The 26,197-nt window shown below is 44.9% G+C and overlaps 1 pseudogene; it reads right to left on the bottom strand.

Moving 5' to 3' along the window:
- Positions 1–4,331, bottom strand: part of LOC138071637 (telomeric repeat-binding factor 2-interacting protein 1 pseudogene) — a 29,772-nt pseudogene extending 25,441 nt beyond the window's left edge.
- Between the last annotated feature and the right edge of the window lie 21,866 nt (positions 4,332–26,197).

Here is a 26,197-nt window from a genome sequence, read left to right as displayed (position 1 = left end):
AACAGCAGTCCAGCTGCTGTGCCCCTCCTCACTAGGGACAGTGTCACCCTGGTCTTTGGAGCTGCGCATGATAAAAACTCAACCCCTTTCAAAGTCATAATGAGGGAAACAGCATCAATTTTAAAAGGCCATCTTCAGTCTGAACTAAATGATTAATAGGAAGGAACATGTTGGCTTTTTAGACAGAACGATGACTGAGGGGGGCTTTTATCCATCTAACCTCTTGTGAGTTAGAAAGGTGGTCTAGCAAGGGGGCTCAGGGTTCTTGTGAATTGTCTTACTGGGACATGAGAGTTGCTGAAGCTCTGGATACTGCTTTAATATTTTAGTCTTGAATGCTAAGGGAAGTTCACCTAACTAGGTTCAACTTCATTCTAACTCAGTTTCTGCCCAGCCAATAATTGGAGGGAAAGAGGCAGACCACCATCATTTCTGCATTCGCCAACCTGTCCCCACCCTCCAGCTTTTGTGGGCTCAGGACACTGTCAGCTGATTCGGTTCTACCCTCAGGTTCAGGATTCTAGATGGACGGTGATGTTGCCTGGAGTGGGGAAACACCATAGTCCTACCAGCCCTTCACCTCACCTAGGAGAGTGCAACACCATCAAGTGATCTAAGGCAGGAGAGTGGAACTAGGCATTTTAGAACAAGGTCAGCCGCAGTGTGGCACTCCCGTGTTCACTGCAGCATTACGTGCAACAGCCAGATAAGGAAACAACCTCACTGTCTATCCACAGATGCGTGGACAAAGAACACGTGTATACAGGCACAGCTCGGAGATACCAGGGGTTTGGTTCCAGACCACAGCAATGAAGCAGACAGCACCACAACGTCATCCACACGAATTTCTTGTTTTCCCGATATATATAAACATCATTTTACACTGTATTTGTAGTCTATTAAGTGTATAATAGCATTATGTCTTAGAAAACACCATAAATACCCTAATTTAAAAATACTGCTAAGAAATGTTAACCATCATCTGAGCGTTCAGCAAGTTGGATTATTTTTGCAGCAGTAACAGACCACTGATCACAGATCACCATAGCAAATATAACAATGATGAAAAAGCTTGAAATATTGCCAAAAGGACCAAAATGTGACAGAGGCAAGAAGTTAGCAAATGCTTTTGGATGAATGGCACCACTAGACTTGCTAGATGCAAGGTGGCCACAAACCTCAATGTGTAAACAAGAAACACAATATCTTCAAAGTGCATTAAAGTTAAGCACAATAAATGAGACATACCTGTATATACAATGGAATATTATTCACCCACAAAAAGGAAAATTTCAATTTGCTACATGGATGAATCTTGAGAGCACTATGCTAAGTGAAATAAATCATAAAGATAGATACTGTATGATGTCATTTTTACATGCTGCTGCTGCTGCTAAGTCACTTCAGTCATGTCCGACTCTGTGCGACCCCACAGATGGCAGCCCACCAGGCTCCTCTGTCCATGGGATTCTCTAGGCAAGAATACTGGAGTGGGTTGCCATTTCCTTCTCCTTTTACATGGAGGACTCTCAAAACAAACAACAATCTGCCAAAAACAATTTTTAAAAAACGCTCACACAACAGAATAGATTGGTGGCTCCCAGAGGTTCAAAAAATGGTGAAGGGATTCAAAGGTACAAACACTTCATAGGGGGATGTGTAATGTACAGGGTGGTAATTATAGTTACTAATATTTGTATTGTCTATTTGAAAGATGTTGAGTGGGTAGCTTTTAAAAATTACATTATAAGAAAAATTTTGATGTGGTGATGATGTTAACTAGACTTATTGTGGTTATTTCAGTGTATAAGATCACTGAATCACTATGTTATACACCAGAAACTAATACAATGTATGTCAGTTCTGTTCATTACAGTGCTCAGGCTTGTCTGACTTTTGCCACCCATAGACTGCAGCACGCCAGGTTTCCCTGTCTATCACCAACTCTTGAAGCTTGCTCAAAATCATGTCCATCGAGTTGCTGATGCATTCAACCATTTCATCCTCTGTTGTCTAGTTTTCCTCCTGCCTTCAATTTTTCCCATTATTAAGGTCTTTTCCAATGAGTCAGTTCTTCGAATCATATGGCCAAAGTATTGGAGCTTGAGCTTGAGCATCAGTCCTTCCAATGACTATTCAGGACTGATTTCCTTAGGATTGACTGGCTTGATCTCCTTACACTCCAAGGGACTCTAAAGAGTCTTCTCAAACACCACACTTCAAAAGCATGAATTTTTCAGCACTTGCTTTCTTTGCAGTCCAACTCTCACATCCACACATGACTCCTGGAAAAATCATAGCTTTGAGTAGACGGATCTTTGATGGCAAAGTAATGTCTCCACTTCTTAATATGCTGTCTAGGTTGGTCATAGTTTATCTTCCAAGGAGCAAGTGTCTTTTCATTTCATGGCTGCAGTCACCATCTGTAGCGATTTCGGAGCCCAAGAAAATAATGTATGTCAATTGTACCTCAATAAAAAAAAATTTTTTAACTGTGGAGGTGGGGCCACACAAAGTCTTTTCCCAGGATGTCTGGCAACTATTAACAAAACCATGTCAATTAAACCACACCGTCTGCTCAGCATCTTAGTTAATGGTATTTACACGGCATTTAATCATTTTGGAAGTTCCCAGACTACAAATTGTGACAGTGGAAACCTCCTCTCCTTGCCTGACTCCTCATTTTTGCTCTGTGATTTTAGGATTAAGGATCCTTTACATGAGTACATAAAGAAGACCAGTGTAGTAGAGCTCACTTTTAAAGTGAAAGTGTTAGTCACTAGGTCATGTCCAAACCTTTGCAATGCCGTGGACTATAGCCCACCAGAGTCCTCCGTCCATGGAATTTTTTAGGCAAGAATAGTGTGGTGGGGTGCCATTTCCTCCTCCAGGGCATCTTCCCAATGCAGGGATAGAACCCAGGACTCCTGCATTGCAGGCAGGTTCTTTATCATCTGAGCCAATAAGAAAGCGCAATAGAGCTCATTTCAGGAGGATTCAAATGGACCAGTGGTACAAACCAAAATGTACCAGAGCCCACAGTGGGGTATGTGGGCCAGCATTAGGTCTCTACTCCCAAGAGTGTTTACACAAAGCAAGTCGGTTATATTTGCAAAAGAGAAAGGGGAAAACATTAAGAGTTTCTTCTTGGGAGTTCCCTCGGGGTCTAGCGGTGGGGATTCTGAGCTTTCACTGCCATGACCCAAGTTCAATCCCTTGTCACGGAACTGAGATCCTGAAAAGCACAAGGTGTGGGCAAAAAAAGAAAAACAACAGCAGTAACAAAAATGAGTTTCTTCTCACCCCTAGAAAAATCATCTGTAGCTGTATGGTGATGGACCTTAACTACACTTGCGGTAATCATTTTGCAATGTATGCAGACAACAAATATTATGTTACACACCTGAAACTAATGTACATCAGCTATACCTCACTGGAAAAGAAGAAAGAGAAAAGGAGGTTCTTGGGTATTCATGCTGTGGTTTGGACACAGATGAGAACATTTTCTCTTTTCCCTTGTTTCTTGTTGCCCTTTCGCCCTTCAGACTCCTCCAAGAGACCACTGTGTAAAGCCAGGAGAAGCAAGTCACCAAAACGTCAGGTTTCCTTTCCCTGTGAGTTTTCTTGGCCTGTGTGACAGAGCAGAGGCCTGGGCCTCCCAAGGCCTGGCCAGACTGACTGTGAGCCCAGCCCCTGGCCTTAGGCTCCCAGCCCAGGTTTCCAGACCCGTCACTCCAACCCCTATCAGGTCTGCAGCCCAGGTCCATCACATCCCTCACTCAGGGGCTCTGCAGCAACGCTAATAATAAAACGTTCCTGATTTTTCCTCCTACTAGAGCTTCTTTGACACAACTTAAGGTTTTCTGTGGTCTCCAGTATTCACCTGCTGATCCCATGACCTAGAAATAAGTCATCACTACTTGAGGAAATGAAAAGGTACTTCAGATTAACACAGGTCCACATCTACCCTGAATTGACAGCTACCCCACCATCACCAAACAAATTCCACAAAACCCACTTGTTCCTAACTGTACCACAAAAAGTGGTTTAAAAAAAATCCTTAGATTAGAAATTCCTCGAGAGAATATTCACTTCTGCATTTGATAGTTTCATAACATTGAATCTGTGTGATATCTTCAAGGCATAAGTAGACTATATATTACAATTCTATTTTTTACCCTTTTTGGGTCACTGGAAATTTGTCCGTAATTGTTCATTTTTGGTTTTGTTTTCACTGACAAGTTTAGCGCTGCCACTCCCTACCTTGCATTACCAAACGCTGAAAAACAACGGCAGGAGAACGTGGACTTTAAGCTTTCAAGCCCGTCCATCTCGGTGCTACTAATGCATGCTAGTCACTCCTATAGTGTTTTCTCTGAACCAGTTACTCCCTTGTACCCGCACTGAAGTATTCAAGAATCACTCATTTTACCTCAGAGAGTATGCTTGGTTTTGAATATTTCAAATAGTACGGTTGAACCCTCTTATAACCCAGCTCCTCAGCGCATTAAGTACTTTCAGGTCATACTGAGTCCCAGTATGAACTACTCATAAGACGGAAGTATTGCGTTCAGGAGGGCTAACTTCCTCCCTAAAGGATATTTGTGTTAGGAGGACCTGCACTTTATTAGAAGAGACTGTATCTATATATATTTAGATAGATAGATGGCAGATAGGCAGGTACCACAGGTGTAGGAAAAGTGGCTCTATTATTTCCCTTTGGGAACTATGTTCTCACTGGTAATGGACTATTTCCGTGAGCTTGAATTTACTGATCCCATTTACTACCCCTTAGAGCCCCTAAGGGCTTCCCCGGTGGCTCAGCTGGTAAAGAATCTGCCTGCAATGTAGGAGCCCTGGGTTTGATCCCTGGGTTGGGAAGATCCCTAGAGAAGGGAATGGCTGCCCAGTACAGTATTCTGGCCTGGAGAATTCTATGGACTATATACTCCATGGGGTGTCAAAGAGTCAGACAGGACTGAGCAACTGCCACTTTCAGAGTCTGCAGATGGTGATTGCAGCCATGAAATTAAAAGACGCTTACTCCTTGGAAGGAAAGTTATGACCAACCTAGGCAGCATATTAAAAAGCAGAGACATTACTTTGTCAACAAAGGTCCATCTAGTCAAGGCTATGGTTTTTCCAGTATTCATGTATGGATGTGAGAGTTGGAATATAAAGCTGAGCACCGAAGAATTGATGCTTTTGAACTGTGGTGTTGGAGAAGACTCTTGAGAGTTCCTTGGAGTGCAAGGAGATCCAACCAGTCCATCCTAAAGGAGATAAGTCCTGGGTGTTCATTGGAAGGACTGATGGTGAAGATGAAACTCCAATACTTTGGCCACCTGATGTGAAGAGCTGACTCACTGGAAAAATCCAGATGCTGGGAAAGATTGAGGGCAGGAGGAGAAGGGGACGACAGAGGATGAGATGGTTGGATGGCATCACTGACTCAATGGACATGGGTTTGAGTGGACTCCGAAGGTTGGTAATGGACAGGGAGGCCTGGTGTGCTGCGGTTCATGAGGTTGCAAAGAGTCGGACACGACTGAGCGACTGAACTGAACTGAGAGTTCCAATCTTATTTTCCAATCATGGAAATGGCCATAAGCACAAATCAACATGACAATGTCCAGGACAAAAGTGTCCAAGCCCAGAAGCAGGTTTTGGGATGGCTGATCTGCCTAATTTTTTTTCAGGTTTCCTCACGTGCACTGTGACTGCAGCCTCATCCATGTGCTTTGCAAGCTCCTTCCTCAGAGAATGAAATGAAAATGTTCAGAATTTGGAGATGTGGATAAAATTAAATATATGGATGTTATTTCATGCTTGGTTTTAAAGTTTCCATCCCCTTCATGCCCCCTACCCCAGTACACGTTTCTGTAATACTCAGCTCCAGACTTGCTTTAGGAGGTGGTTTCCCTCCTGTGCAAAATGTTATTGTGGCATCAAATAAAATCAGTATTCAAGACAAAAATATTTTAATCCAGTATTTAGGAAATATAAAAATTAGTGCAAAAATATCACATGATGAAAATATTACTAAAATTTAAACATAGGTAAGTGTGACCCTGCACTTGCTCCACTGTACCTCATGCGTGGTTCCAACAAAACATTATTAACAAACAAGGTCAGTTGCCTACTTGATGGATTTAAATACCACAGGATGCCCAGTAGGTACTGCCTCTACCACAGAGTCCTGAGGGAGGTGTCCCTGTTGGCCTTGGGCTATCCAGGTAGCTTTTGGTTCTGAAGAGGGACTGCAGAAGAGAACCAGAGGAGCCCAGGGACAACCGAGCCCCCTGGAGAACTAGGCAGCTCCAGGTTAGCTGTGTACTCGGGAACCAGGCGAAGTATCTGGTGCGGTGGAAAAGGCTCTCCATCCTTGGGTTCAGAGGGTGAATTGATGTGGTGGAGGTGCCTCTGCAGGTTCCCTCGTTTCCCCTCCCGCACCCCCGCCTCATCCCCAGGCCCCAGGCGGGCAGCTCCAGCTGCTGCTGCTGTTGCTTCCTCCTGGGCTCCTGGCCGCCTCCTCGACCTCCCCCAGCTCCAGTTCAGACCACACTAGGCCTCCTCTCCTCCCACTACCATCGCTGATACCACGGGAGGCTTCATATCTGGAAAAGGAGCAAGGCCGAGAGAGAGGCTATAGGGAGACCAAGGGCTGTGACTGTGCAGCAGCTGAGTCCGGTCCACTGGCCTCTCCCACGGAAAGGCCTCTGGCCATGTGGTTCTTCCCGGTCTTCCAGGCTGCAATAGCATCACCCAGGCTGTGGCCCCACCCCACCTGCCCCCAGCGGAGGCTCCAGTCTTGAGCGCTGTGGATGAATCAGCCTCTATGCCCAGATCTGTGCAGATGTGCTAGTCCGGGATAGTCCTGGGGCTAACCGCCGGGTCAGTTCTCTTCTGGGCGCCTGGTCCCAGTTGTAGCTTGTGTTGCTGGTCCAGTGTGTGCTTGCTCCTGCTTAGGCGCCCTCCCTCCCTCGACAACCCCCTCCCTCCCTGGCCCCCCACTCCCTCCGGCCCTGCCCCTTGATCGAGGTAGGTGGGACCCTCTGGGGGCACTTGAGGCCAGGGCATGGCCATAAAGTGGAGGCGTGCCAACCTGCGGTGGGGATGGGCAGGGAAATGAGACCTCACTGGCCCCTGGAGCCAGAGCCCTGGAGAAACGTTAAGAGAACATCTCTCCAGGGATGCAGGCTCCTAACCCATAGTTCCCTTGGAGGGAGAGATGCAAAGATGGGGCTGGAGAAAGCCACAGCCCAGTGGTCCCCCTTGTCCTGTGGGCTCTGAGCACGTCTGCACCCTCCAACCCCCCTCCACCGCTCCAACTCTGTAACTAATGGATGGGGCTCTGGTTCTGTTTCATTCACCCCAAAGTCCACGAATGGGGCTAGTGATTCAGATGACATGATTAGCTAGGGGGCTGCTTGCTCTGGCTCCTGGGCGCTCTATTTCAGGGCACACAGTGTGTTCAGAAGCCAGCTGCAAGAAACCCAACCCTCCCCTTACGTAGCAACAAGTACTACCGATTTGTGCTAACCCACGTCAGAGTGCACGCGTAGACCCTGGCCAGTACTTAGTGCTCTCAGAAAGCTTACAGTGCAAGGGGCCCTTCCTTCGGGGCCCTTCCTTCAACTTGGCAGGTAACTGTGCAGCTCTGCATACAGGGCTGGACTCAGCTCCCCACCGCTGGCTGCAGGCACCCTGCAACACTTGCGCCCCTGTTCTAGATCAGGAAGAGTTTGTTTCCATCTCCCCCATCGCTGCCCTTCTCTCCTGCACCTCAGTTCCTTCCTTCCCCTCCACCCTCACCCTTTCCCAAGCCACCCTCCCCTCCCCTCCCCTCCCCCTCTGTCCCTCCTCTAACTTCTAGAATTCTGTTTCTGCAGTGAGAAGTGCAAATGAAAGCCAGGCCAGGCTGAGGGTTTATGCTTGTTCCAGAGGTATTTACAGGTGTCTTGGGGCGTGGGAATATCCTGAATATCAAGCGTAGCTTCTAACCGAGTCCCGTGCTTCACGTTGCACTTGATTTATGTTTCTACCTGCTCCCTCGTCATAATCCTCATCCCCCTTTAAAAGACATCAAACCAGAGTGCTATTGCTCAGTGTCAGTCACCGAGAAGCTCTGTGCTGCCCTGATCCACTCACTGCACTTTCACACGTGGCCCCTCTTCTACCAGTGGGTTGGAATAGAGAAGGAGGAGCAGGTAGACAGAGCTGGGGCTGCTGTGTTAGGCAACCTGCCTTTGAGGGGCACGGGGATTTGATCAGACAGCCTCTTAGGTACCTTTATCCTGGAGGACATTAATCATTTTTATCATTAATTAACTGTGTTGATAAATTCTTTAAACCTCTCTTTCTCTCTTTTTTCCCATGCCCCATGGCATGTGGGATCTCAGTTTCCCCCACCAGGGATTGAACCGGTCTTCCCTACAGTGGAAGCACAGAGTCTTAACCACTGGACTGCCATGTCATACATAATGACACTTTAGTGCAGGTGTGGAGGAGAGGAGGTGACATTTGTGCGCCCATCACTAATGTGCTCTTTGGAAGCTTATATTTAGGATGTTCCTTACATCCTGGGCAGTAACACTTTGGCATTGAAGATTTCCAATAAAACTTTACAGGTAACCACACACACCGATTTATGTTTACCACTTCAGTCACTTTCTCTTTATTCATTTATTCATGAGGGTCTGTGAGAAGGCAGATATTTATCCTCTGATGATTCTCAATGAGGGCAGAATGGTTTCCTGTGAAAATGACATCTGTCCCGCACATTTTTGTACCTGTGAGCGTCAGTAAGCCTATGTTGGGTGTGGTATAGAGGCCCTGTGGTGGGCGGTGTGGGAATGTCACAATACCCGACCCAGCCATTGTGCTGTGGGTTCTCAGTGTCTCCAGAGGAAGATCAGCCCACAGCAGAAAAAGAATCCACAGATTATGGAGGTGCGTTGCAGAGCCCCACTATCTCCTCACTCTGTGACCCTGGGCAAGTTGGCTGACCTCTCTCCGTGCCTCAACTGTCACGTCTATAGAATGGATCTCATGATGGTACCTGCTTACACTGTCGTGAGGTTTAAATAAAGTAATAAAGATAGGCCCGTGGTGAGCACTCAACCAGCATCAGCTGGTGCTGGAGTGAAGGGATCAAGAGTGTGGTCAGTCTGCATCCTCGTCCACACTGACACTGAAGATGTCAGGTGAGGAGTTATCGGGAAGAACAGCAAAATTTATATGTTGATAACACATAAAAAAAAAAAAAGAAAACACATAGAACAGTGCCTGGCACAGTAGGTAAGGGCTTGATCCATGCGAGTTATTGGTATTATTTGTATTACTATTGCTATTATCTATATTTTTACTTTGGTGTTATTGATGAAAACTATTTCTAATTCAGAGACTATGCCCTAAGTCATTTGCTGGGCGTGAGAACTGAACATGGAAAGAGGGGATGGTTAGGGATCCAACAGAGTACAGAGCTCAAGCAGAAAAGGCTTGAGCCAAGGGCCTAGGTTAGGAGCATGCAGCTATGTCCAGGAGATGGAGGAATTTCCAGGGATCCATAGACAGTGCATGTTGGAAGGGAATCTGGGGTATCACAGGATATAATGTTGAAAGGGAGGAAATCAAGATGTGGCAAAAAACTGTGCAAAACTGTTTGTATTCTATATGTAAGGGGGAACTAGGCTTCCGAGGTGGCTCTGTGGTAAAGAATCGGCCTGCCAGGCTGTAAAGTCTGGGAACCACAACTACTGAGCCCACGAGCTGCAACTATTGAAGCGCAAGCACCCAAGATTCCATGCTCCACAACAAGAGAAGTCACTGCAGCAAGAAGCACACGCAGTACAACTAGAGAGTAGCCCCCACTCGCCACAACTAGAGAAAGCTCACACGAAGCAACAGACCCAGTACAGTCAAAAATAAATAAATAAATACTTTTTAAAAAGAAAGCAAGGGTGGGACTTCTCTGGTGCTTCAATGGCTAAGACTGTACTCTCACTACAGGGGACCTGGGTTCAATGCCTGGTCAGGGAACTAAGATCCCACATGCCACAACAAAGACCCAGTGCAGCCAAATAGAGAAATAAATAAAAATATTAAAAAAGAAATAATCTACAATTAACAGTCAAAAGAGAAAGCAAGGGTAGTAGAGCCTTAGTAAATTGTCATGTACATATCTTTTTATTTTTTTGAGAAATGAAAAAATCTTTTGTCAGACACAGTAATCAAACCACCATGGTATTGGAACAAACACAGACATATAGATCAAAGGAACAGAATAGAGACCCCCCAAAATAAATCCACACTCCTACTGCCAATTAATCCATGATAAAAGAGGCAAAACTATACATTGGCTAAGACAGTCTCTTCAGCAAGCAGTGCTGGGAAAACTGGATGCTACACATGAAAGTGTGAACAGCACATTTCTTCACACCATACACACAAACTCAATTGGTTAAAAAACTTAAATGTAAAACAAGACACTGTTCAACTCCTAGAAAAAACACAGGCGAAACATTCTGTGACATAAATCATAGTGACATTTTCTTAGATCAATCACCCAAGGCAAAAGAAATATCAATCAAAGCAGAAGTAAGCAAATGAGATCGAATCAAACTGCAAAGCTTATTATGCACAACAAAGGAACCCATCAACAAAACTAACAGAAAACCTACTGAAGAGGAGAAAATATTTTCAAAGGGTGCAACTGAGAAGGGGTTAATATCCAAAATATAGGGAATTGCCTTGAAGTACAGTGGTTAGCACTCCTCACTCACTACTGAGGGCCCGAGTTCAATCCCTAATTTGCAGCTAAGATCCCACAAGCCATGCAGCATGGCCCCAGAAACACTGTGAAACAATTAAAGATTAAACTGAAAAAGTAAACCTAAGAAATCTAAACTACACAAACAGTTCATAATGACTCAATGCAGAAAAGATAAACAACCTAATCAAAAAATGGGCAGAAGACCTAAATAGGCATGCTCTAAAGCAGACATATAGGGCTTCCCTGGTGGCTCAGAGGGTAAAGCATCTGCCTGTGATGTGGAAGACCCAGGTTCGATCCCTGGGTCGGGAAGACCCCCTGGAGAAGGAAATGGCAACCCACTCCAGTATTCTTGCCTGGAGAATCCCATGGACAGAGGAGCCTGGTGGGCTACAGTCCATGGGGTCGCAAAGAGTCAGACATGACTGAGTGACTATACTTACTTACAAAGCAGACATATAGAGGGCCAAGAGGCACATGAAAAGATGACAAAGATGGCTAATCATCAGAGAAATGCAAATCAAAACCACAATGAGCTAACACCTCACACAGGTGAGAATGGCTATCATCAAAAAGTCTACAAATAAATGGTAGACAGGGTGTGGAGAAAAAGAAACCCTCCTATACTGTTGGAGGGAGTGTAAATTGGTGCAGGTACTATGGAAATGGTATGCAGGTTCTTCAAAAAACTATAAATAGAATTACCATTTGATCCAGAAATTCCATTCCTGGATCCAGAAAAAAAAAAATGAAAACTCTAATTTGAAAAGACACAGGCACCATAATGTTCATAGCAGCACTATTCACAGCAGCAAAGGCATGGGAACAACCCAAGTGGCCATCAGGAGACGACTGGCTTAAAACAATCTGAAATACACACACACACACACACACATACACACCACACACACACACACACACACACACACACACACACACACACACACACAATTGACTTCCTTGGTGGCTCAGTGGTAACGAATCCCCCTGCTAAGCAGGAGACTCAGGTTCGATCCCTGGATCAGAAAGATCCCCTGGAGAAGGAATTGGCCATCTACTCCTGTATTCTTGCCTGGAGAATTCCATGGACAGAGGAGCCAGGCGGGCTACAGTCCATGGGATTGCAAGGAGTCAGACACAACTGAGCAACTAAACAATACAACAAAACACAGTTGTACGGTTTGATCAGAGAAGAAGAGTTAAAAGCCATGAGGGATATATTATAGAGACTAGATCTGATGCACTGGTGGGAGCTGAGATGAAGTCTATGAAAGGCTATTGCCTTCACATTTTAGGGTGGCCTGAAGTCACTGAAGATAATCACGGCCAACAGCTGGGCAGACAGGTGCATATGAACTGGGGGAGAGCAAAGGCCAAGTGGAAGCTGCAAGGACTCCCTTGAACCCACAACAACAAACTAAAACCCACGAAGGCATAAAATCCTGTGAGCCATACATCTGCCTCTTACCGTGTCCAATCTAGAGAAGGAGCCGGCGTCCTCTGACACCCAGCTGCACATGCACACGGCCAGGGTCTGAGCTGTTGTAGGAGATCACCCTGTGGGCTGGAGTTGCTGCGGGGCCCCTGCTGGCCCACGGCAACAGGGGTGCCAGGGAGTCAGTGCCAATGCATGCAAGCGGCAATCGCACCTGCTCTTACACCCAACTTCAGAACATAATGGCCGTGGCTTCACTCCCACCTGCCAGATCTTGCCCCAGCTTTTCTTCCGGCCAACCTTCACTCAGGACAGGGAAGGCAATCCTAGGAAACGAAGCTCTAGCCTAGCTCAATTGACAAAGCCATGACAACAAGCAGAGACAGACACCACAGTAGAGCGGACCTGGTCATTACTGGAGGGAAGGATGACACAGCATGGCAAATGACACACAGTGGGGGGGAGGCATTCCGGCCCTCACTTACAGACAAGGATGTCTCAGCATTTGGTGCTCAGATTCCACAAAAGCTGTGTCCACAAAGGACTCATGTAACCACCACATTTATGCCACCCATCCTGTTGAGTGTCTCTGTCCACAGTGCTTGGTGGAGCAGAAGAGGAAGCTACCATAAGTAAGCATGGAGCTACCGGCAGCATTTCGGAAAACTGGTCACCGTGACTTTGGGTCACTGACCAATAACTTCTGAGCTAGGCCATCGACCTCTGAATATTCCACCAGCTTCTCAAAGAGGGTGAGTGCTCCTAGGGTGATATATATATATATAAAAAGAAAACACTAGTTTGAAAGATACATGCACCACAGCATTCATTGCAGTACTATTTACAATAACCAAGATATGGAAGCTACCCAAGTGTCCCTCAACAGAGGAATAGATAAAGATGTGGTGTGTGTGTGTATATACTCACACACAGTGGAATACTGCTGAGCCATAAAACGAAGGAAATTTTGTCAGTTGCAACAACATGGATGGACTCTCCAAAGAGTATTATGCTTAGTGAAGTAAGTCAGAGAAAGACAAACACTATGATATCACTTGTATGTGGAACCTAAAAAATAAAACAAGCTAGTGAATATGACCCAAAGAAAGAAACTAAACTCACCAATATAGAGAACAAACTAGTGGTTACCAGTGGAGAGACAAAGTGGGGAAGAACAAGATCGGAGTAATGGATTGATAGGTAACAAACTACAATATATGAAATAAATAAGCTTCAAGGACATACTGTGCAGCACATGGAATATAGCAATAGTTCATAATAACTATAAATGGAGTATAACTTTTAAAAATTGTGAATCACTATGTTGTATCCCTGAACTTCATAATATTGCACATCAACTATAACTCAATTAAAAATATGTAAATACAAAGAAATGAAATCAACCAATACAACAGAGTGACTGTTTCCTTATTTTTTGATGACACTTAGAGAAATAGGGGTGACACTGTATAGGCTTTGGTCGGAATAGTGACTAGTTTCCAAAGCTTCAGGTGGGAATATGAACCTGAAATCTGTCCCAGTGTGACTCTTGGATATCTTCTCAGATTAAAAATAAAAGTTTGAGACACAATAATCTCTGTTTCTGTGCTCTTTCCCACATCTATTGAGAATAAGAAATAGTGGGCCCATGGATACAAGAGGAAATCACGGGAGAACAGCTTGAAGATACAGGGAAGTTGCAAAGATGATAGCACAGATATTCTGCTGATTTTACGGGATAAGATGGGCTTGAAGCATTTTCCAAAGGAGGAAGAATTGGAAGTGGCTTTATTCATCACAAAATAGTTGATTTTTACATAAGAACATCCAACAAATAGCTCTCCTTTCCTGGTTTGACTGGCAGAAAGCTATATAAGCAGAGCATGGTAAACAGCTCCACAGCCCATACTTCATTTAAACTTATTATTTATCCTCTAGATAAACAAAGTTAGAAATAGAAAATATTAATTCAGCTTCTAAAGTTTTCCACCTAAGAATTTCCTCAGGAAATTCTGATTACTCTCTTTTAAAGAGTAATAGAAACTATGGGTGTTATTTTGAAGAACCAGTTTTCTTCAGGGGTCATGGTGGTAATAACAATAGTAACAACAATAATGGCTAATACTGATTTAGGACTTGCTATGTGCTAGGCACTAACCAATTATTTTTCATGTATTATCTCATTTCGTCCTCCTCCATACCTGTAAACAATCAGTAGCCTGATTGCTTCCACTTAAAGATGAGGAAACTGGAGCCTAGAAAGGTTGTGATTTGTGTAAGGACACACAGTAAGCTCCAGAGCCAGATTCCAAACCCAGTTGCCCTACATTCCTACAAAAATTCACACTGGGGAGTTTCCTGGTGGTCCAGTGGCTAAGATTTCAAGTTCCCAGTGCAGAGGGCCTGGATTCAATCCCTGATCAGGGAACTAGATCCCACATGTCACACCTAAGAGTTCACATGCAGCAACTAAGACCCAGAGCAGCCAAATAAATTAATTAAAATAGTTTAAAAAATTGACATTTATAAAAATTCACACTGATCAAAGGGTAGACATTACTTTGGCAAAAGATGCATAAACAGAAATGTTGAGTGCAGCATCTTTTAAAAGAATTTAACATTTGAAAAAAGCTTGTTTATCATAAGCAACTGATTAAATTAGTGAAGGTCCCTCCATCCAACAGGTTTATGTATCTGGTAGGAACTATATTGCAAAGAAGCATGGATAATATGATCCAACTGTAGTTGAGACAGCATTTTACCAGTATTTACATATACGAAAACATCTGGAAAATCATACAGAAGACTACAACGATCAGTTTGAAGTGATAGGATCCAAGGTAAATGAAAACATGAATTTCCAACAACAATTACCTTATAAAGAATAGAATAAAATCTTTAAACATCACACTACTCCTTTTCCCTGAGAGATACTGCTTCCAGCTTGAGCTCCAGACTGGAAACCGACTGCACTCAGGTGCTCTGTCATTATCCTCTCTGGACTTCCTACTCCACATATGTAATAACAAGGTGCTTTAATTTCAAAAATTCCTTCCAGCTCTAACATTCTTTGACTTGGTCCATATCATTCCTAGGGAAGTTCTTTACAGAAAAAGGAAACATACGAAAAGGGCGTGTGGGGATTTAATGTCCATAAAACATCTCCTCACACTTTCCCTGTTGTCAGTTAACAATGTTGTGATAATTTCAGCTGAACAGCAGAAGGGCCTCAGCCATACATACACATGTGTCCATTCTCCCCCAAATTGCCCTGCCATCCAGGCTGCCACATAACATTCAGCAGTCTCCACTCTTTTTTAAGATTCTTTCCTCAGTACAGAGTATTGAGTTCCCTCTGCTACACAGTAGGTTCTTCTTTGCTATCTATTTTTTTTTGTTATCTATTTTATATATATTAGAGTGTGTATGACAACCCCAATCTCCCGAGAAAGACGATTTTTAACCTACACATTAACAGACAAACAAAACACACTGGACGCCGAAACAACACGCCCAACAACTCAAGCCAAAAAAGAAACAAAAGCAAACTGGCTAAACACAATCCCCAGTCCCGTTCTCAGTCCATAGACTCTTGGTTTCTTTCTTAAGATCACCTGTTATATATACATCAGAAAATGATAATAATAATAATAACTAACCTTTATTTCTCGGCTTATCCATAGGGCCATTTATGGCTGCCCTTGTAGCTCAGCGGTAAAGAATCTGCTTGCCAATGCTGGAGACAGAAGAGCCACGGGTTCGATCCCTGGGCCAGAAAGATCCCCTGGGGTAGGAAATGGCAACTCATTCTCGTATTCTTGCCTGGAAAATTCCGTGGTTAGAGAAGCCTTGCGGGGTACAGTCCATGGACTCGCCAAGAGTCGGACACGACTTAGCCACTGAGCACACAGGCATAGGAGAACTCACTGCGGGGCAAAGGAGGAAGAGTCTGTTTCTTAGAAACGCGGGGACTGGCGGTGGCGGCCTTGACTCTCCCGCGCCCTCTGCTGGGGACGTGGCTCCACGCTGACTCTCCGCACTTGCGCCTTCCCTACAAGCTTCTCGCCCTTCGTGCGCTGATGTGAGACTGCTAGGTGACACGGGGGGAACTGGAGATTACTAGGGGCTGCAGTGGGGACGTGTGGAGTCTGAGAAGTGAGGTCCAGACTGAGGGCGGTGTGGGAGTCTGTGGGGCGGAGAGCGATGTGCCGCCTGCGGGATGCAGGGTCACCAAGATCTACTTTCCGCTATGCGAGTGTGGTCCTGGCACCACCGGTGGCGTCTCCCGCGCCCCGCAGCCCTTTGCTCTGCTTAGGAAAATGGTAGAAAGCAGGGGCGAGGGGCAGTCTCCCTGGAGCCTTTTAAGCCTGCCTCCTTCCCATAAACTGCAAAACCTGCCCTTACAGGGAAAGCGCTGTGTTTTCTATTAGCCTTCCTGCAGGGCCGTTTATCACCAATTGGTATTATGAAAACGGAGGACGTTTTTCAACAATTGTAAATCCTGAAACTATGTCTTGCAGGTCCTTGACCAGGGGCCATTTCTCTGAGAGTCACTGGTCTGGAATCTTCCAAACTGACTTGCTCCACACCCCACTTCTCCCCCATCCCTGCTTTCCATCCCCTTAGCAAATGCTTTCCAAGATGCCTATTCACCTAAGAACTGTAATTCTGAGATCTCACCCATTTATGTCCACTTGCTAGTTGTGTGGCAGCAGGTACATCACTACTCAGAGATAACAGCATCAGCCTCTACAGAATGGATGAATGGTGCTGCTGCTAAGTCGCTTCAGTCATGTCCGACTCTGTGCGACCCCATAGATGGCAGCCCTCCAGGCTCTCGCGTCCCTGGGGTTCTCCAGGCAAGAACACTGGAGTGGGTTGCCATTGCCTTCTCCGGAATGGATGAATAAACCTCCTTTATTCACTCATTCCACCTGTGTCAACCGAGCACCTATTCCATCTGGACCCTGGGCTAGGTGCTGGGAAGACCTCAGGGAGAAAGACAGATGCTTTCCTTCCTGTCATGAAATTTGCCTCCCAACTAGGGACCCAGACAGTAAACCAATAAATACACAAATAGTGATGTGTCCATGTAAGGAACGTGCTACAAGGAGAGAGAATACATGGATTCTGACTTGGGTTGTAAGGTCAAGGAAGGCCACTCCAGGAAGGGACACAAAAGCTTAACCTGAAGGATACCTAAGCCGGATAAAAGTTGCTGGGCAAAAATCCTGAATTGGGAAGGTTTCGTATGTTTTAGAAAGGCCCAGGAGTGGCTAGATATCAGGAGTGAGGAGGAGAGAGGCTCCAAAGGAGTTTGGAGAAGCAACCACGGGACCCTTGATGTTGTACGTTCTATGGATTTGGACAAATGTATTACTGATGTGTATCCATCATTATACTATCAAACAGGGTATTTTCACTGCCCCCCAAATCCTCTGTGTTCTTCCTACTCCTCCCTCCTCCTGGCAACCACTGATCTTTTTTCTGTTTTTTGTCTGTCTCCATACTTCTGCCTTTTCCACAATGGCATATAAATGGACTCACACAGCACGCAGCCTTTTGAAACTGGCTTCTTTCACTTAGTAATAATGCATTTAAGGTTCTTCCATGTCTTTTAGTGGACTTTTTTCAGATATTTTAATGTATCCAAGTGTGGAGTAATGGAAGTCGCTCAGTCGTGTCTGACTCTTTGCGACCCCGTGGACAATACAGTCCATGAAATTATCCAGGCCAGAATACTGGAGTGGGTGGCCTTTTCCTTCTCCAGGGGATCTTTCCAACCCAGGGATCAAACCCAGGTCTCCAGCACTGAAGGCAGATTCTTTACCAGCTGAGCCACAAGGGAAGCCCTGACGTATCCAAAGAGCTAAAGAAAACAATGTCTAAAATCTAAAGGAATGATTCCACTCCAATAAGAGCTTGTAAGTCATCATTCCCACCCTCAGAAGAAAAAATATGAACAGATTAAAAATCAATGACCATTCTTGGCCACATCACAGAATTGAGATCATGGGACAAATTGTAATCCCTGAACTGGAGAAAGAGCTGATTCTCATATTTAATGGACCCATCAGTTGACTGGAAAGGGCTTGGATTAGCATCAGAGAGTTTGAAGATACATCAGTAGAAACCCCCCAAACTGAAATGTAGAGAAAAAATTAATAAAACATGGAATAGAATATCTTCCAATCACTGTGGGACAATTACAAAAGGTATAACATGTATAATGGGACTACACAAAGCAAAGAAAGAGAAAAGAAACAGAGGAAATATTTGAAATAATAATAGCTGGGATTTTTCTAAAATTAATGAGAGCCGACACATCTAGGAAGTTCAGAGAACACCAAGCAATATAAATGTCAAAAGGAAAAAAAAAAAAAAACACCTAGGCATGTCATATTCAAACTGCAGAAAACCAAACACAGAGAAAATCTTGAAAAAAGCAGAGAATAAAAACACCTCACCTAACATGTATATTATCATATGTGAAACGGATCTCCAGTCCAGGTTCGATGCAGGATACAGGGTGCTCAGGGCTGCTGCACTGGAATGACCCAGAGGGATGGGATGGGGAGGGATTTGGGAGGGGGGTTCAGGATGGGGAACACATGTATACCCGTGGTGTATTCATGTCAATATATGGCAAAACCAATACAATATTGTAAAGTAATTAGCCTCCAAAAAATTAATTAATTATTTTTTTTAAAAAAACACCTTACCTAGAAAGGAACACAGGTGGTCCCTGCAGGGAGTCTTGCTCTATATGCCAGTCTGAGTCTTGCCAGAAGCCTGACCGAATGGCAAGGCCATTAGCCACGTCCACAGTTCAGTGAAGATACAGCAAGCCTTCTTGTTGAAGTGACCCGGACAGACATCCACACTGCATGAGGCTCAGCTCATTGCAATGAGCATCCCTCGCCACACTCAGTAAGGGGAAGGGCGGTCTCAGATTCAGTGGCAGCTGTGCCCCATTCCTGCTTGTTTGTAGTTGACCGGGAGGAGCCATCAGGTGTGCTGATCAGGCCCATTTATGGTCCAGGACAGGGGGTCCCCAACCCCCGGGATCTAATGCCTGATGATCTAAGTGGAGCTGATGTTATGATAATAAAAACAAAGGGCACAGTAAATGTAACATGCTTGAATCGTCCCGAAACCACCATGACCCCACCCCGTCCGTGGAAAAACTGTCTTCCACGAAACTGGTTCCTGGTGCTAAAAAGGTTGGGGACTGGTGATCCAGGTCTTTGTACCTGGACCCTCACAGGGCCAGTGGAAGCAGTTGCTCTTTGGGCAATGTGCCGGGGAGCCAAAGAGTCACCCCTGAGAACCTTTCAGGGAGTTGTGAGAGCCCATCTGTTCTGCACTTGTTCATTCCTGTATGTACCATTTCTATATAAGATTCCTGAACCACCTCCATCAGGTGAGTTGAGACATCTGCTTGGATCCATGCCACGACTGGAATTTATGGGCTTAAGATTACTTAGGGGCTTCTCTGGTGGTCGGGTGGTTAAGAATCTGCCTTCCAATGCAGGGGATGCAGGTTTGATCTCTGATCAGGGAACTAAAACCCTACATGGCTCGGAGCTACCTAGCCACATGCGCCCACAACTACAGAGCCCGTGTGCCTTAATGAATTATCCCACATGAAGCAACAGAGAGCCCATGTGTCGCCACTAAGACCTGACATAGCCAAATAAATGAATATTTTTAAAGATTACTTCACAGCCATGAATCATGTGCACAGTATCCACCCAGGGCCAATAAGAGACCAGTAACTGTCCTGAGCTGACTAAGACACTGGGGCTCCCTGATTCACCTCCAGATTCACCAGCAAAGGTGAAATCCAGGGCCATCACCATGCAGACTCTAGTGGGACTCTGTGTCAGGTTCCTCATAATCTGCTTCCTGACCCCAGATTAGAGTTCCTTAGCGGGGATAGCCCATGGATCTCCCTCGAGGCCCCCAGATTGTGTGAGTAGACCCAGAGATGACTTTGGGAAAGCCCTTGCCCAGATTGTCCAGAAGAGGTCACCTGAATACCATTTTTACGTTATACTTTCCGTTGGTGGGTGCTGTGCTGAGCTGCTCAGTCCAGCCCTTTCGGAGCCGCACAGGCTCCTCTGTCCATCGGGATTCTCCAGGCTAGAATACTGGAGTGGGTTGCCATGCCCTCCTCCAGGGGATCTTCCCAACCAGGGATTGAACCCAGTCTCCCACATTGCAGATGGATTCTTTACCATTTGAGCCACCAGGGAAGCCCATGAATATTGATGCGGGTGGCCTATCCTTTCTCCAGGTTATCTTCCCGAACTAGAAATCGGTCTTGGGTCTCCTGCGCTGCAGGTGGATTTTTTACCAACTGAGCTACCAGGGAAGCCCCAACTTTTGCTACTTCTTCAGTAACTATTTTTTACCCTTCTGTGGCCAGGAAGAGGGGAGAATTCTGGTTTGGGGCCTGCACCAGAAGTTCATAGCAGTTGATCTGATGGGTTTTGAGGGATTCAGGCAAGTGAGCCGAACTGAGGCCAATCTCCAGCATCAGCAGTATTCATAGCTCTGGAGTGCGTGTGCTCATCAGTGAGGGGCCATACAAATCCTCCTTCTTTCTCGGCTGCCTGGCATTGACCTTAGTGAGGGAGAGCTCAAGACACATCGGTCCTTGTGGCACTGAGAAAATTCTCCCTGCTTCTGGGAAGCAGTGGGCTCTTTTTATTCCTCTGCCTCTTTGTTCTGTCTGCTGTATTAGTGTCTTCATCACCTTCGTGGTAGCAAATGTTTATTGAACACCTACAGCTTGCCAGGTTTTCTTCTGAGTGCTCCACGTGAATCTCTTCATCCTCTTTTCAGCTCTATAAACTAATATTAAGATCCCGTTGTACGGATGAGGTTCAGAAAGCTGAAACAGTCTGTTCAAAGTCACAGAGCCAGTCCATTGCAGAGCTCTGATTTGAATCCGAGTCCACAGTTTGTCTTCTTCCTATGAAGCCAGCTGCCTCTCACACTTCCTCCTCCCCACCCACATGCCTCTCCCTCTCCAGGTCGTCTCAGCCGCATAGTCTCTGTGTGGGTCCTGGGTTTGTGTGCTGTCCTCCAGGCAGTGAGCTCAGAGATGGCACTTAGCCAAGCACTTCCCTTTCTTTGTTGGGACTGAGGCATTGTCTTAACAGGAGAAACCAACCACTCCATATACAAGCACCATGGTTAAGGGCAGGGGCTCCAAACCTTGGAGATTTCATAGACTAGCAATATTAGTATTGATCATGGCATCTGGTCCCATCACTTCATGGCAAATAGATGGAGAATCAGTGGAAACAGTGTCAGACTTTATTTTTGGGGGCTCCAAAATCACTGCAATCACTGATTGCAGCCATGAAATTAAAAGACGTTTACTCCTTGGAAAGAAAGTTATGACCAACCTAGATAGCATATTCAAAAGCAGAGACATTACTTTGCCAACTAAGGTCCGTCTAGTCAAGGCTATGGTTTTTCCAGTGGTCATGTATGGATGTGAGAGTTGGACTGTGAAGAAAACTGAGCATCGAAGAATTGATGCTTTTGAACTGTGGTGTTGGAGAAGACTCTTGAGAGTCCCTTGGACTGCAAGGAGATCCAACCAGTCAATCCTAAAGGAGAGCAGTCCTGGGTGTTCATTGGAAGGACTGATGCTAAAGCTGGAACTCTAGTACTTTGGCCACCTCATACGAAGAGTTGACTCATTGGAAAAGACTGATGCTGGGAGGGGTTGAGGGCAGGAGGAGAAGGGGACGACAGAAGATGAGATGGCTGGATGGCATCATCGACTCGATGGACATGAGATTGAGTGAACTCCAGGAGCTGGTGATGTACAGAGAGGCCTGGCGTGCTGCAATTCATGGGGTCGCAAAGAGTCAGACACGACTAAGTGACTGAACTGAACTGAACTGAATATTAGTAAAATAAAACTGGGTTTGGACAGAGGTCATAATCTTTTCATTTTACCAATTAAGACCTTGTCATACTCTTCCTATTACTAATATTAGTAACAGAAATAATATCTAAAGCTTATAGAGAAAGATTACCATGTACCATATACTATTCTCAAACTTTCAATGAATTCCCCGATTTAATCCTCACAAAAATCATATTCAGTGGGCATTGTCATTTTCCCCATTTTGGAGACAAGCAAATTGACAAAAAGAAACGTTTTGTAAATTACTCCTGACTCTGCTGAAAACCATTATAGTATATTGTCTCTCATCTGTGTTTGATAAAAGATATTTTTAAAAGAAAGCATCAAAGGACTTTCCTGGTGGTCCAATGGTTAAGACTCTGCACTTCCACTGCAGGGGGCATGGGTTCGATTCCTGGTTGGAGAGCTAAGATCCTGAGTGCCACAGGGTGTGGCAAAAAAAAAAAAAAAAAGAAAAGAAAAGAAAAGAAAAAAATTAACCATCAAGCACAGCCAGAGGCCTTGATCTCAGAATTTAGGAACAACCAACTAAGAGCATGGACAGTTCAGGGTTTGTCTTGGGCAAAGCAAATGCTCTCTCTCTCTCTCTCTTTTTTGCAATTTAATGTGAAAGTACTAATATGTGCTTTGAGAAGTAAACGTCTAGCTAAATACTGAGACCTTAACCCAGTGACTGGCACATAAGAATACAGTACATACATTTATCATGGTAATTCCTTGTGGCACAACCCTGCAAACTAACCTCTTGCTGGGAGGAAACTAAGGCAACTATAGACTCTTCCTGTTACTGAGGTCAGGTAAGTTTCTGTAACTGACGACACCCTCCTTCCCTCAGCTGTCTCCAATTTCCCCTCCTTGAATAAACTGAAGCAGAGGAGTTTTACTTCCCATTGGTTGATATTGTTGTTGCCATCAGTTCTGTTCAATTGCTCAGTCCTGTCAGACTTGTTGCAATACATGGACTGCAGTAAACCAGGCTTCCCTGTCCATCCCCAACTCCCGTGGCTTGCTCAAATTCATGTCCATCAAGTCAGTGATGTCCCCTTCTCCTCCTGCCTTCAATCTTTCCCAGCATCAGGGTCTTTCCAATGAGTCAGTTCTTCCCATCAGGTGGCCAAAGTGTTGGATCTTCAGCTTCAGTATCAGTCCTTCCAATGAATATTCAGGACTGATTTCCTTTAAGATTGACTGGTTTGACCTGTTTGCTGTCCAAGGGATTCTCAAGAGTCTTCTCCAACACCACAGTTCAAAAGCATCAATTCTTCGGTGCTCAGCTTTCTTTACAGGCCAACTCTCACATCCACATATGACTACTGGAAAAACCACAGCTTTGACTAGATGGGCCTTTGCCAGCAAAATAATGTCTCTGCTTTTTAATATGCTGTCTAGGCTTGTCATAGCTTTTCTTCCAAGGAGCAAGCATCTTTTAATTTTGTCACCATCTGCAGTGATTTTGGAGCCCCAAAAGATAAGTCTGTTACTGTTTCCATTGTTTCCCCACCTATTTGCCATGAAGTGATGGCATGGTCTTCCTTTTTTGAGTGTTGAGTTTTTAAGCCAGCTTTTTCACTCTTCTCTTTCATTTTCATCAAGAGGCTCTTTAGTTCCTCTTCACTTTCAGCCATAGGGGTGGTGTCACCTGCATATCTGAGGTTATTGATATTTCTCCTGGCAATCTTGATTCCAGCTTGTGTTTCATCCAGCCTCCCATTTCGCATGATGTACTCTGCATAGAAGTGAAATAAACAGGGTGACAATCTACTCCTTTCCCAATTTGGAACCAGTTCATTGTTCCATGTCTGGGTCTAACTGTTGCTTCTTGATCTGCCTACAGATGTCTCAGGAGGCAGGTAAGGTGGTCTGATATTCCCATCTCTTGAAGAATTTCCCACAGTTTGATGTGATCCACACAGTCAAAGGCTTTGGCATAGCCAATAAAGCAGAAGTAGATGTTTGTCTGGAATCCTCTTGCTTCTTCTATGATCCTATGGATGTTGGCAATTTGATCTCTAGTTCCTCTGCCTTTTCTAAATCCAGCTTGAACATCTGGAGGTTCTCAGTTCACATACTGTTGAAGCCTAACTCGGGGAATTTTGAGAAATACATTGCTAGCATGTGAGATGAGTGCAATTGAGTGGCAGTTGGAACACTGAGACTGGAATGAAAACTGACCTCTTCCAGTCCTGTGGCCACTGCTGAGATTTTCAAATTTGCTGGCACATTGAGTGCAGCACTTTCACAGTATCATCTTCAGGATTTGAAATAGATCAGCTGTTGCCATAGCAGCACTCTTCTGAAAACCCTGGGGAACAGGGACTCATAAACTTCTTCTGAGGCTTATGCCACAGCTGCTTGCAGGTTGGATGGCCACTCGGGTTATTTATTTATTTTTCATTGAAGGATAATTGCTTTACAGTATTCTGTTGGTTTCTGCCCAACATCAACATGAATCAGCCATAGGTGTACGTGTGTCCCCTCCCTCTTGAATCTCCCTCCCACCTCCCTCCCCATTCCACCCCTCTAGGTTGTTATGATGCCCCTGTTTGAGTTCCCTGAGTCATACAGCAAATTCCCAATGGCTATCTATTTTACATATGGTAATATATGGTTCCATGTTCCTCTCTCTATGCATCATGCCTTCACTAAGGCATCGAGGGTTAGTAAGGGCGGGCTCCTCAAAAGTCATCTGCAGTGGTTCTCCCCATTCATCACCCAGACCCCAAACTTGACCATGCTCTTGACCTTTCACACCCATTCAGCCAAATAGCCTCTCATCAGGAAGGTAAAGGGAGAAAAGGAACTAGGAAAGGACAGGGCGTGCTGCTGTGCTAAGTCAATTCAGTCGTGTCCAACTCTCTGTGACCCCATGGGCTGTAGCCCAGCAGGCTCCTCTGTCCACGGGATTCTCCAGGCAGGAATATTGGAGTGGGTTGCCATGCCTTCCTCCAGGGGATCTTCCTGAGCCAGGAATAGAACCCCAGTCTCTTATGTCTCTGGGAGAGTTCTTTACCCCTAGCACCACCTGGCAAAGGCCCTTAGGAGAGAGGATCAAGAATGATTTCTCTCACTCATATGTGAGAACAAAATCCCATCCTTTTCCTTCTCATGTTGGAGCACGGGGCTCCACGAGGGAGTTCTATATAGGACCTTTCCATAAATAAACACCCTGCCTCATTGGCTTGGCCTTGGACATCTTGGATTTGGCTCCAAGTCAATTCATCAAAAGCCATCCTTTTACCAAAAGTCAAGACACAATGACCAAATGAACAAGTGGGTCATTCTTTGAAGGATTAAGTTACCATATGACTAATGTGCCAGAGCTTACCAAACTTTGACTTACCGAAAACTTTATTGTTGTTTATTTATTTCAACTTGTTGTTACTTAACATACAAAAATGCACATATTTAATGTATATAGTTTGACAAGTTTGGATATATATATAAAATCACAATGTTATTTGTTTTAAGAGAAGAAATTGCCGGGAGCCAGCGTGAAGAATCCCACCCATGACAAGGTCATGTGGCGGAGATCTGATGGGCAAGGTCGAGTCAGATCTCAGGTTTTCCCCCTGGTATTTCCTGAGCATGTACCCCAAAAAACCAAAGTCTGCCGGCCTTTGTACTCTGCTTTTCCACTCTCCTGACACACTCTGGAAAAAGTCATCTCAAGTCTTTAGTCTTCTGCATTTGAAAGGGTGTTTCAATCCAAAAACCCCTCTGATGGCTTTCTAGCCTGCCTGCAGGACTCGTACAGCTGTGTATGTGATTGAGGCCTCCCCTCCGTGGGAGGCACAGGAAGCTTAAAACATCCTAGGAATGTAGGGGCTTCCGAGGAGCCAAAATCATTAGAATAGGACTGATTAAAGGTTTCATTTGTTGAGCCAATACTTGCTGCCAAATTTTCATATCTTTTATTTGTAGATATAATTGGTATATAGAAAAACAGGTAGTAGACCTGGTATTAGCAACATTAGCTCTTTGAATTAAGCACTTTCTTTGTTATAACCCACTGCACCTTTGTTCTACAGGAATGTAA

Source organism: Capricornis sumatraensis, chromosome X, assembly GCF_032405125.1.
Source record: "Capricornis sumatraensis isolate serow.1 chromosome X, serow.2, whole genome shotgun sequence".
Lineage (NCBI taxonomy): Eukaryota > Metazoa > Chordata > Mammalia > Artiodactyla > Bovidae > Capricornis > Capricornis sumatraensis.
This window is presented reverse-complemented; position numbering and strand designations above follow the sequence as displayed.